The 4,930-nt window shown below is 45.0% G+C and overlaps 1 pseudogene; it reads right to left on the bottom strand.

The window, feature by feature from the left end:
• Nucleotides 1-1,031: 1,031 nt before the first annotated feature.
• Nucleotides 1,032-2,319, bottom strand: LOC102243763 (annotated as a pseudogene).
• Nucleotides 2,320-4,930: the final 2,611 nt, after the last annotated feature.

The raw sequence follows: 4,930 nt of genomic DNA, 5'->3' as shown, positions 1-4,930 counted from the left end.
GCCACAAACCCAGCGGCCAATGGGAGGGGCTTCCGGCAGTGCCGCCCGCGGGCGCTCAGGCAACGCACCAGAGCGACGGTAGCCCCAGCCAATGAGCAGAGCGACCGTGGGTGCTTTCTGGCTACACGCGTTCCCGAGGGCCAACCGGGATGCGCAGGCGTCGTTAGGCGGACGCACCGGTTGCTGGGAGGCCGACAGCTGAGGCTCCTTGGGAAGGAAGTCACGTGAGTGCGCGCCGCGCTTCCCTCGGAGCCCCCGCCTCTTCTCGGGCTCCTCCAGCCCCGCCCTGCCGAGCTGCCAACGCGGAGGAGCCGCCTCCTGCAGGTCTCGGCGAGGAGAGTTGCTGTTTAAGGCAGCTTTGGCAGAGATCTGAACAGGTTAGAAGAAATTCTAAAAGAAAGATACAGGCTGAGCCACCGATTCCTTTCAGTTTAAAGAAACTGAGGCCAGGAAAGGAGCGAGGGTCAAAGTTAATTGTAAAAATCCGTCTTTCAATTCTTGGCTTCATTGTTTAATAATTTAGAAACATCTCCCATGTATATCTTTTTATGTAACCAGAGACTGCTTTCTGGAGGAGCTGGCATTTAGAGTGGGCATCGAAGATCAGAGGGCTTTAGACGGGTATGAGTGCAAGGGCGTTCAGGGTGGAGGAGCCGTTCTCAGAACCACCGGGGACATGCCTCCTGACCAACACCTTTCTCCGGGCAGCCTTCTCCAGCTCTAAGAATGATAGGGTCCTGAAAATAAGGCTTCCTTACTCCAACTTGCAACACCTGCACCATAGATACGTTATATATAAATGTGTACTTTTTACACCCAACCCAAAAAGTATAGGCGTAGCCATAACAATGCTCACGGAGGCTGTTCTAACAGCACAGTGGCTCCCAGCTTTCTCACTAAAATGAAGATAAACACCACTGATCCAACAGAATTGTCCCGAGGTTGAGACAGATAAGACCTCTAAAGATACTTAACACAATGCCACATGGTACTCGTTCAATAAATGCTGACTATTACCATAATTGTACTGCTTTTTTTTTTTTAGGTGAAGGCTACTTTTATTAAATGACTGAACCATGCAATTGCCAAGGCCACTGTGTACAGGGACGAGAGGGGGAGCTTTGTTTCTTGGTCTCTTCCTCCTTGGACAGAGTCCTGATGATCTCCTCCTCCTTGGCCTGGAGCCGCTCTTCACGCCTGCGGGCTTCCTCGGTCTCAGACCTGCGGGCCTCGGCCTGGTCAGCCAGAAGCTTCTAGCGAGCCTTGTCTGCCTTCAGCCTGCGGCTGTGTCCACGAGAATCCGCTTGTTTTTCAACACGTTACCCTTCACTTTCAAGTACAGGCTGTGGTACAGGTGGCGGTCACTCTTCTTAGATTCACGGTATCTTCTGAGCCGGCGAAGGATTCTCATCCTCCTCACCTCCCAGGTTCCTTTCTCAGGCATTCGAGCATTGGCAGTGCCCTTCGCTTACCTATGCCCATATGCCTGCCCTTCCTGCGGGCCCAGGTGGACAGTCACAGGCTTCCGGATGATCAGCCCATCTTTGGTCAGCTTCCGAATCTGCTGGCGGGAGTTGGCATTGGCGATTTCATGGGTCTCATTGGGGTCCGAGCAGACCTTTTTGCCGCAGCGGAGGACACTGGAGGTAAGCCTCTCCCGAAGCGCGAGCATACTCATGGCGAAAGGAAAGGACTGTACCACTTTTTTCTTCTGTGCTATAATCGGTGATTACGTTTAAGCCTTCTCACTTCTGCCCGAAGTCTTATACAGCCCTTTGACCATCTGGCTAACTTTATAGCATGATGGTTTGCTGCTTTTCATAACCTATGGTTATATCTTGTTCTCTTTAGTACTTTTAGGAATTAACAGTATAATTTTGAGACATTTCAAAGAATATACAAGCTTTATAAATGTGCCTTCTTGGGTTATAAGTTTGTTTTCTCTTTTTTAATTGAATTGTATATTCCTGGAATCCACACAGCTTCTCTTGATAACTAGAAACTATTGACAGTTAAAGGTTGTGTCCTCAGACACTTCAATCAAGCCAACCTCTTCTAGATTTGTAACTTCTATGTCAAATTTAGAAATAGAGTTGGCCATTTTTCTACGTTTAATTGCATTCCTGATGCATAATCTGTATATACAATAACTTATTGTTTCAGTGCTTCAACACAGAGTAACCTTTTGGAAGATGCCTATAGTGACACTTTGAGACTCAAATTAAAATTCAACTGCAAGTAAGTCAGTCAGCGGAAGATAAATATCACATGATCTCACTCATTTGTGAAATATAATGAACAACATAAACTGATGAACAAAAACAGATCCAGAGACAGAGAAGCATCGATCAGACCGTCAAACCTCATAGGGAAGGCAGGGGAGGGTGGGGGGAAGGGGGAGAGATCAACCAAAGGACTTGTATGCATGCATATAAGCATAACCAATGAACACAGATACTAGGGGGGTGAGGACACGAGCTGGGGGGAGGGGGATTGGGAGGTAAGGACACATGTAATACCTTAATCAATAAAGAAAAAAAATAAAATAAAATTTAACTGCATGACACCATCAGTGCAAATAACTAAGCTGATTATCAAATAAACATTTTTCTGTGGATGGCTAAATTTACATATACCCATTTAATGATAGCAATTTCACAATTTTTTTCACTGCCCCATGGTAAAGCAAGCATTATAGGGTGTCAATGGTAATATAATGTCCCAAATTAAGAAATATTGTCCTGGCTGGGTGGCTCAGTTGGTTGGAGCGTCATCCTGTACGCCAAAATGTTGCGGGTTTGATTCGGTCAGGGCACGTGCCCAGGTTTCATGTTCAATCCCCAGTAGGGGTGTGTATAGGAGGCAACCAATTGATGTCTCTCTCTTTCTTTCATTCTCACTCTCCCTATCTAAAATCAATAAAAACATATCCTCTGGTGAGGATTTAAAAAAAAAAGAAGAAATATTAAAAGTGGAGTAAGGTGAGAATCCCAAAATGTCACAGGTCATAAAAACAAGTTTCAGAGTCACTGTGTGACTTCTGCTATCTATTTCTTGATGTATCCTTTTAACCTATGCTCCTGTAGCTTATCACTTTTAATCTGTCTCCCAATCGCCAGATCCCGGGAGAAAAATCTGATTAACCCAGCTCATTTTTTTTTCCATGACAAGTCACTGGAATTGATCATTTGCACAGGAATGGGGGTAAGGATGGGGGCTGTAGGACAGCTGACTGGTAGACAAGGCAGTTTCCCTAAGAGAGGATGTCAATGGCTGGACCCCATAAAACACAGCTATTAAACTTTCACATACATCCAGGACTTTGGCCTCTGACTCAGTCCTCCACCCCAACTCCTACCATTAGCTAAGGTGATTTCCACCTTCACTTGTTCTTTATTCAATAATATCCACTGAGCATATACTCTGGCCAGACCCGACAGTAGGTTCCAAGGTTTATAAGTGAAATAAATGGTATTTCCTATCTAGAGCTTTCAAACCAAAGGAGGAAACACATGATAAATTCCGAGTCAGGAGTGTGCACAGAGAGCTGTCATACTTCGGGGAAAGAAATGGGGTTCTCATGTCTCTGGAAATATGAGGAATCTTGAAAAAGTAAGACCCAACAGAAGGTGAGGAAGCTCTTTCCAAGGACCTTTAATCACAGTGAACTATATGACTAAAGAGGTAAACAGTGACCAGATAGAAAGGACCTCCCTGCCATGCTAAGGAATTTGTATCTTAAGGCAATTGGGAAAACATGAGAACGATTTAAGCCTGGAAGTGCCATGCTCTAATTGGAATTTGAAGGAGAGTGGGGCAACGGGGTGGGGCTGTCTGGACTGAGATTAAACGCTCTAAGCAATTTTGAGGTTCTCAACCAAGGCAATTTTCACAGAGAGCTGTCATACTTCGGGGAAAGAAATGGGGTTCTCATGTCTCTGGAAATATGAGGAATCTTGAAAAAGTAAGACCCAACAGAAGGTGAGGAAGCTCTTTCCAAGGACCTTTAATCACAGTGAACTATATGACTAAAGAGGTAAACAGTGACCAGATAGAAAGGACCTCCCTGCCATGCTAAGGAATTTGTATCTTAAGGCAATTGGGAAAACATGAGAACGATTTAAGCCTGGAAGTGCCATGCTCTAATTGGAATTTGAAGGAGAGTGGGGCAACGGGGTGGGGCTGTCTGGACTGAGATTAAACGCTCTAAGCAATTTTGAAGTTCTCAACCAAGGCAATTTTGATCAAGAGATAGTTAAGAAATACAACTGAAAAAAAATCTGATGGCCAACTGAATGTGATGACAGAAAAGGAAAAAAGACTAAACTTTATGGTAACTCCATGTTTCAGGTTTGGGTGACTGGTGAGAGGTGGAAGGTGGTACCATTCAAATAAAGAAAACATTTGCTACTATCTCTGTGTCTCAAAGTATGTCACTTTGGGAAGTCCTTAAATGTTCCTGCCCTAAACCTTGTTTCACCCAGAACATTCATGCACAAGCTCCACCTTGAATGTTTCCCGCTGTCTCACTCCCACACATTCACTTCACATCTCCAAACCCCCAGGACTCTTTATCTCCCAGGCTTGTTGGTATCTGCCTGTCTTGCCTCCCTCCACCACTTCAACAACACTCTTAACGATGCCTCCATACCCCTCCCTAGGCTGTTCCCTGGCAATGTCACATATCCAGAACTGGGTCAACCCAGATGTTCCTCACTCCTAGTCGATGGGCAATACCAGAGACAGTTTCTATCTTAAAGCATTTTGAGTCATTGGAAAATTTTCAGCAGGGGAGTGTGATGTGATCTGATTCATATTTTATTTTTTTAAATATATCTTATTGATTTTTTACAGAGAGGAAGGGAGAGGGATAGAGAGTTAGAAACATCGATGAGAGAGAAACATTGATCAGCCGCCTCCTGCACACCTC

The sequence above is a fragment of the Myotis brandtii genome, unplaced genomic scaffold (assembly GCF_000412655.1).
Source record: "Myotis brandtii unplaced genomic scaffold, ASM41265v1 scaffold4, whole genome shotgun sequence".
Classification (NCBI taxonomy): Eukaryota; Metazoa; Chordata; class Mammalia; order Chiroptera; family Vespertilionidae; genus Myotis; species Myotis brandtii.
The sequence above is the reverse complement of the archived record's forward strand: the minus strand, read 5'-3'. Positions and strand labels throughout refer to the sequence as shown.